Here is a 9157-nt window from a genome sequence, read left to right as displayed (position 1 = left end):
TCTCAGGTCTGTGGAAGGAAGCCAGAGTACCCGGGCAGAACCCACGCAAACACGGGGAGAACATGCAAACTCCACAGCAAAAAAGTCTTGGCCAGATGGTGGAATCGAACTCAGGACCTTCTTGCTGTGAGGCAAAGTGTCGTGTATGCCATATCAGGATGATGAGAAGATCATAGTGGCTTTACTGTCTGGGGCGCCCCTTAAGGGGTTTATTCCAGCACAGAGCTAAAGCTGCTTTTGTTTCTGCTTGTTTAGGTCCTCATTAACGTTTATTATCTCATCCATTCAAAGAAAGACTTCACTTGTTTAAATGTTTATCACCTAGTTTTCCTAAGTTTCAGCTCAATAAATGGATCTAGTAAAATAGTTTCTATGAGGATCTTCCTTCTTTATGTCCTGTATAACAGTTTGAGGGCTTGTGCATTGCTAAATTTGCAATTTAAAAAACCCCCCAGAATTTTGCTGACTTTTTGCCGGATATGCTGTATTAGCATTGAATGGCTCGTAGCAATGGGCCAGACATCCCATACTCCTGAAGCATCTCCCACAGGACACTATGAGGAACACAGTCGAATGCCTTCTCCAAGTCCACAAAACGCATGTAGACTGGATGGGCAAACTACCATGCAGCTTCAAATATCATCGGGAATGTAAAGAGCTGGTCCATCCAGTGTTTCGCTACTGGGACAAAAACCGCATTGTTCCTCCTGTATCAGAGGTTCGACTAACAGACGGACTCTCCTTTCCAGCACCCTGGCATAGAGTTTCCCAGGGAGGCTGAGGAGTGTGATCCCCCTATAGTTGGAGCACACTCCTTCTTAAACATTGGAACCACCACCCTGGTCTGCCAATCCAAAGGTACTACCCCTGATCTCCATGCAACATTGTAAAGACATGTCAACCAAGACAGCTCAACAACATCCAGCGCCTTCAGGAACTCAGGGTGAACCTCATCCACCCCAGTGGCCCTGCCACCAACCAGTTGTTTAACTACCACAGTGACCTCACTCTCATTGATGGACGACTCGTCCCCAGACTCTGACACAACTATGGAAGACATGTCTGTGGTATTAAGGAGTTCTTCAAAGTATTCTTTCCAGTACCCAACAATATCCTCAGTTGATGTCAGCAGCACAGTGCAGGTAGATCACCACTTTCCCCTCCTGAGTCGCCCGGCAGTTTGCTAGAAACTTTTCTAGGCAGTCCAAAAGTCTTTCCCTTGGCCTCTCTGAACTACACTAGAGTTTTTGCTTCAGGCGCTGCTCAAGCCGCTATTCACTTGTCTTGTCAGTACCTATTAGCTGCAGTCTCACAGGCTAACCAAGCCTATGATACCCACCGCCAGTATACTCATGAAGACTAGGATGCAGTTATTCAGTTTTGGGCTAGGTAGAATGGGGAACTGGCTGCACACTCCATCATCCTGCTCTGTGGTTGTGTACTGTTCCTCACATTGCCTGGTTAACTGGTAAATATGCATAGTAATCATAGTAATGCATTTCTGAGTTTCTTAAAAGACCTTCTCATGCCACTTTGTCTCAGTTTATAAAAACTGATTTGGTTTATTTAGTAGTACACTTAGGCTGGTCAAAAACTGAAAAGATTCCCGCTCAATTCAATTCAAGATCTTTATTGTCAACAGTATACACATCATACAGCGTATCAAAATGTTGTTTCACCTCAAGTCCCCCATGGCGCATTTATAAGAATATCAAAACACAAGGGATATAAAACTAGAAATTATAACTCACAAAATTTTAATGAAATTAAAGATAAAAAGGTACTAATACTGACTATATATATGTACAATAAACAAGGACAGGACAGAGATAATACAAAGTGATCATGTGCAATTACAATAAAGTGAAATGTTGTGCAGTAGGCATTGAATACCAGGTTCAAGTTATGGTCAAGATATTGTGGACAAGACAGGATGAAGACATGTGCAAGATGTAAAATGTGCAAATATAGAATAATGTAGATGTGGTCCATAACCATGTGAAAGAGGTGTGCAAATAAGCATATTGTTCCAAGGTCCAGTTTATAGTGCATTTGTGAAAGTTTGTGTTGTTATTATTGAGTCTACAGGCGAGTATTGTAAAAGTGTTGTAGAGGTCTGTATGTTTGTATGTGTTTATGTTTATCAGTCCTTTGGTGGTAGTGAATTGAGGGCTCTGACTGCTTGGGGGGAAAAACCTCTTGCAGTGTCTGGCCGTTACGGTTTTGATGCTGCGAAACCATCTGCCAGATGGAAGAAGGCAGAACAGTGCGTGTGAGGGGTGGAAAGTGTCCTTCACTTTGCTGTTTGTACAAATTGAGAAGTACTGCTGAAGGACTGGCAATATCAAGTAAACTTACTTGATAGGCAGTTTACAGATAGGCAGTTTAAGCTCTAGTAACATCGGATTCAGAAGTGTTTGGTGGTTCATTTTCATTTGAGCAATTCATGCATCTAGGGAAGGAAAAAACAATAACTCAAGCGCTAGCAGGTTGATACGGAACTTGAAAGGTTAAGGGTTGAAGCGGGATTGCAGAGGGAGGAAGTAAAATTGGAAGAGTTAAAGCTGGAATTGATAAAGGAATTATTGGGAAGAGAACTCAGTGTAATTGTTATTACACAGGGGTGCCACCTGGGATTTGGGGGAAAAAATCACTTTGGGCCCCACCACCTTGACACCATGCACACCCTAAAAAGATAACACTGTGCAGAGATGGATCTGGAGATAAATTTGTCTATCTTTTGTACAAAATTGATAAAATATGTATAACCCCTTTAAAAAAAAACATATTTAGTAATATTTTCGATGATTCATTCTTGGTACCTGACACCAAATACAAATAAATATATGTTAACTTTTTTTGAATGGAACTGAATTTCATTTCTTATCTATAAAGTATTTACCGCTTAAACACACATAATTGCCAATATTTTATATTATAAGTAAACTTAAACCCTAATAATCCTTTTGAATATACATTTTCAATGTATAGCCAACTAAAATATGTTTCTGTCCTGAGACCTAGTAGAACTCAAACAGGTTTTAATCTAGTTTAGCCCACTGAAAGCTCTCACCACCTGCAACAGTCACAGTGTGCAAAATATATCCTGAGCAATACACACTTCAAAAATGGTGTGTACAATAAAATTAGACACATTTTTCCGTTTTCTTTTTTTTTTTTTTTTAAAAAAACATAAAAAAACTCACCTCCTCCTTCAGAGATCAATAAGGCTGGTTCAGGGTCAGGGTATGAGTATGGGGAGATGGGAATGGGACAGCTAAGCCTGAGCCATAGGTCTGGCAGATGCAAGTAAAAGTTAGTATACATTTGTGCAAAGGGTCTGCCTGCACCAATTACATATTGCCTAAAAATCATAAACACTTTCTTTTCTGTTAGCTTACTTCATTTCTAACTAACACTGGGAAAGTCAAGCAATTTCTTTCATATGGCATTCACTATGAATTTAATTTCAAACTGTCTCTTTTTTCTGTTTTGAAACACAGACTTTACCTTTAAACAAAGCCATCCTACCACGTTTCTCCTACAGAGATACAGCTATAGCACTCAGTTACAGCTAGGAGTGTTGGTACATGGACCAAACCAAATCATGAAATAAGGATTGAGGGGTGGTATCAGGTCATGCAGATACTTTTAGTGACATGACACATCACTAGAGTCCGAAACGGCAATCATGTTATTCATAACAATTTTGTTTCCCAGTTTCCAGATAAGGGTATCAAATAAAGATTGTTAGTCATTTCTACTGTGCAATGTTTTTATTAAAAACAAAACAAAACAAACAAAAACATCTACGTCATGCTTAGTTAAAATCATATCTTTTCTTGCTCAAATCTGAACAAACAACCCAAACCCAGTGCCTTTGTGCATACAGGAATTTGTAAAACTATATCATGTTTGCTTTTTCTTTTTTTTCTAAATATTTGCAAATGTACCCTACGTACAGCACAGATGTCCTCTTAGGACAATAAGTCCTTAAGGCTGGTGGGTATAAATTATGGCCAGACATTGTGGAGCGTGAGTCAGTATTAACCCCAAGCAGCAGCTACATTAATAAACAACACAGACGAGAGTGTGCAATCAATTGTCACCTTGAGGCGACTGCTTCTGTGCTTTGGTTCTGTATAAATAAAACTGAACTGAACAGAAGTTGCCCTACTACGGGGATGTGATTTAAGTAGTGGTAGCAAGGGTAAATCTGATGTGATTTGTTTATTGGAGGATTAGATGAGCACAGAGCACTCTCTGAAACCTGGATTAAAGTTCAAAGTGGGTCACACAGGAAGATTGCATCTAATACAGTATTCTTGTGAGCTATGCTTTTGTTTTTTTTTTAAATAAACCTGCCTTTTAGGCTTCTCAGGTAACGATGAATTAACAGATCCTGAGACTGAATTTTATGGTAAGACTGATTCTCCATAGCTGTAAATTAGGCATCAGTATAACGTGTGAAAGAAAGACTTTCAAGTTTATCTTTCACACAATTTGAAAAAAAAAATGCTGCAAAAGCATTACATTCTAAATAATTTTCCAAAGATCAAGGAATAAGTGCCATCAGTTTGGAAACTGACTGTAAGGGTGCTTGCCTTTTTCATTAAAAACATTCTTGTGTGTTATTGCAAAAAAAAAAAAAAAAAAAAAAGAAAAAAAAAAGAAAAGAAAAGAAATTCTAAAAAAGTTGATAAGTATTGATAAAAAAAATATTCAGAAATGATAATTAAAAAAAGAAAACAGTTTTGACCAAAAAAATAAATAAATTATGCAACTGAGCTCAAACAAAGCAGTGTTAGAGTCTGGAAAGAATATAAATGTTAATGTCTATGTTTTGATGTGATCAGTCTCTCAATGGGATCAGTGATGCATTGTGTATCAGTAATTTATTCAAGCTCTGTATTCAAGTACAGTTCTCAGATACTTATACTTTTTTCTCCCTGCTACTTCATTCTTTCATGTCACATTTTATTAAAAATATTGATTCCAACATTGTTTTCATTACAATCACCTGAAAATTGATATTACCTCTGTACTGCTACTTCACAGAACTTCTTCCAAGACAAAACAAAAACACTGAGAAGTTAACAGTGTATTAGAAAGAAATGCCACTCTCTACAGACTGGTAAAGCAAAACTAAGTAAATCCATTCACAAACAGACAACGCTCATTATCATAATGTTAAGTTGAACAAAAGAAGACAAAATGAACAGACTACAGCAAATGTAGTTTTTACAGTTTGAGTACTAATCAAAGGGGACCTAGATGTATCTCCCTATCCTAGATAGGTTCAAATTATGTATGACCAATGTTTCAAGTTCTGAGGTAACAATGTAAGCATATATATATATGTAAAAGTATATGTTTACCTTATTATTTCTGGCTCACATTTTCAGGTTTCAAGGAACAGAAACTGAAATGTGTTATAAACAGTGTACATACAATTCTCTGACATAATATACAGGGGGGGAAATAATGTTTTCATTACCTGCTGTATTTTTAGGTTCACTCACTTACAAACAAATAAACAGTCTCTAATTTTTATGGAAGTTTTATTTTAATGGAGAGAGAATATCAACCAAAATTCCACAAATTACAACCAATCAATCAATTAAAGATATTCCTGATGTCAACTATGTATAAAGTACACCTGTCTACAAAATCAGGTTCCTTCAATTTCCATTCTAACTGCTCCACCAAAGAGCTGTCAAAGGGCACCATGAACAGGACTATAGACTTGCAAAATACTAGAACAGGCTACAAGACCATCAACAAGAAGTTTGGTGAGAAGGTGACAACTGTTGATGCCATTATTGAGGAATAGAACAATATAAAATGACCGTCAACTGCACTCATTCGTGTTCTCTATGCAAAGTCTTTGCTCGTGGGTTGAGGGTGATCATGAGAAAGTGGTTATAGGAGCCATTTTTTGTGTTGGTACATTATGTATGCCATTAGGGGTCACCACATTTAAGGTAGACACACGTAATTAGCGGCAGGTGTGTTGTTGTTTGGAAGGAGCAAACAGTTTATGATAAATGGTGTTGGATAAAGAGAATTGTTGACAACAAATGCAACTGATGGAAGTGTAATAAAGATTCTAAACGAACAAGATAAGTACGGCTGGAGTTATTGGACTGTGATAAGTTTCATTCATAACTGTGGCATCGCGTCACCCCCGCCAACGAAGACTTCAGTGGCTTCAAGCGTAGGCTCAGCCTCTACAGTGGTGGATCAGCCCCAAACTACACAGGAGAAGCTTGTTGATTATCTGAAGGCAGTTGGAACCACAGTTACCAAGAACACAACTGGTAACACACTATGCTATAATGGATTGAAATTTTGCAGTGCTCACAAGGTGCCCCTGCTCAAAAATGCAAATGTGTAGGCCCATCTTAAGTTTGTAAGACACCATTTAAAGGATTTAGAGAAGGCTTGGGAGAATGTGCTGTGGTCAGAATAAAACCAAAATCTAATTTTTTTTGGCTTCAACTCAACCCACCATCTTTGAAGAAAGAAAATTGTATGATGCAACTACCATGATCCCTCCCAGTCAGGCATAAAAGTAGAAACACTATACTTTTGGGCTGTTTTTCTGCTAAGGGTAAAGGACGATTTCATTGAGGGGCTGATGGATGGGGCAATGTACCACAAAATATTGGATGAGAACCACCCTCCCTCTACCAGAACAATGAAGATGGGAAGTGGATCGGTCTTCCAACATGACAATGACCCAAAACATACCACCAAAGCAAAAGGGGAAGAGCTGGCACATAGCACTTCTCTACAGAAACACTCATAATGCTTTATTAAACACACCTCATTTACCCATATATATTCATACAAGTACTATGCGCTTTTTATGGAATATTAAAAGTCTTTTAACCGCATTGGATGACTCTTGGTTCAGAATCTTACCCAAGGGTACTTTGGCATATAGACTGGAGTAACAAGGGATCGAACCACCATGCTTGCAACTAGTACCTCTTGTGCCACAGTCACCCTTGTTTAGAGAGTTTCTGTAAAGGGGAGTGGCCAAAATCCTGAGATATGTGCAAACCTAGTCACCAACTACAAGCAACATCTTAACACTGTACTTGCCAACAAGGGTTTTTCCACCAATTAATGAGTCATGTTTTGCTTGAGAATCAGATACTTATTTCACTCAATGACGTGCACATCAGCTGATAAAATTAAACTACCATAAATTTTAGAGCCTGTTGTAAATGAGCAAACTTACATTTTTTACCCCACTATAAATGAGGATTTTTCTTAATGTGTGAATCATGCAAAAGTACCCCAGAATAAAAATGTACAAACACCAACTTGAACTAGGCTTGCTATTTTACATACCTTTGCTTTATGCTAAGCTAAACCAATTATGTAAATAAATAAAAGAAGTCCTTAAACTGTCAAACTGTATATCTGTCAGAAATGGATAAAATAACTATTGAACAAGTCATCAGTTTACTAAGTAAATATATCTCTGAAAGTGCTATTGACATGAAATTTTCACCAGATGCTAGTAATAACACATTCCAAACCACACAAGGTAGACAATAATAAAGTAGACCCTATTATTGTAGGGTCTACCTTATTATTGTAGGGTCTACCTTATTATTGTAGGGCCTACCTTACAATATAAAGCGCCTTGAGGCAACTGTTGTTGTGATTTGGCGCTATATAAATAAAATTGAATTGAATTGAGCTAAAGAAATCAAACCACAGATGTCATAAATTATGTGTAAAATGAAAAATGACACAGGGAAAAAGTATTGAACATGGTTACTGAAATGTATTTATAAAAGCTGTTGGTGGTGATGACAGCTTCAATGCGCCTCCTGTATGGAGAAACAGGAGGTGAAAAGTTGCATGTATTGCTCAGGTGAGTTTCTTTCACACAAACAGTCTTCAAATCCTGAAGGTTCTGCGGGCCCTTTATGTGAACTCTGAGCTTTAGTTCTCTCCATAGGTTTTCAGTTGGATTCAGGTCAGGTGATTGACTGGACCATTCTAGCAGCTTTATTTTCTTTTTCTGAAACCAGCTGAGTTTCCTTGACTGTGTGTTTGGGATCATTGTCTTCCTGAGATATCCAACTTCCATTCATCCTTCCTTCAGTTATGTCCGTTACATATCGTTTCTTTGAAACAATTCTACATCTTTCTGCTGCTCTCCACAAATGGTCCTTGGCTCCTGGACAACTCTTCTGATAATTTCTTTTACTCCTCTGTCTGAAATCTTGAAGGGAACACCTGGTAGTGGCTGCTTTATGCTCTTGGGAACCTTCAGTAGTTTAGAAATTCTTTTATAACCAATGCAACAATAAGGTTGCAAAGATCTCAAGATCGTTTTACCCGTCATGAGATGTTTATTGTGCGACTCCTTGATAATAAGACACCTTTTTATAAGGCCTTCAGTTGGGACTGAACCCGCTGATATTAATTTACACTAAGTGGCAGGATTGCTTTCTAATAACTGATAGATTTCAGCTGCTGTCATCACTTTACATGGCTTTCTTGCACATGTTGTTCATGTGTTCAATACTTTTCCCATGTGTCATTTCTCATGATCATACATAACTTAATTTATGGACATCTATTATTGGATTTCTTTGCATGTGGGGATTGGATGGGTTGTTACAGGCATCTGGTGAGAATTTCATGTCAGTAGCACCTTAGAGATATATTTACTTAAAAAATTGGTAAAGTGTTCAATAATTTACTCACTGTATCTTTGTAGGAACTATCTGCTTAAAATACAGTAGTCTTGTGATGGATGAAATCACACACATCATAGCATAATCAGTCTACTGTTAACTTCTAGTTACCTACATGATTATTGTCAATCATGGCTCTGAAATTAATTAAAAACAAAACATATATCTTGTCAAAATATGTATATGAAAACAATGTTCACTTAAGGCGGTTCAAGTTGATTACATCACTGGTAAAGCTTTCTATGTTTTAAAGTTCTTTCTAAGAAAAATACATCTAGGAAGATATTATATTCCATGTCTTGCAGCATTCACCAACCAGTTTCTGTATAAGCCCTGTTTCCTGCAACTTGCCTGCAATGCCACATGGATCCAGTACTGGTGCAAATAAATAATAAAACATTAAACAAATAAAACGTGGTGAATTTAAAAAT

The sequence above is a fragment of the Oreochromis aureus genome, linkage group 15, assembly GCF_013358895.1.
Source record: "Oreochromis aureus strain Israel breed Guangdong linkage group 15, ZZ_aureus, whole genome shotgun sequence".
NCBI lineage: Eukaryota > Metazoa > Chordata > Actinopteri > Cichliformes > Cichlidae > Oreochromis > Oreochromis aureus.
This window is presented reverse-complemented; position numbering follows the sequence as displayed.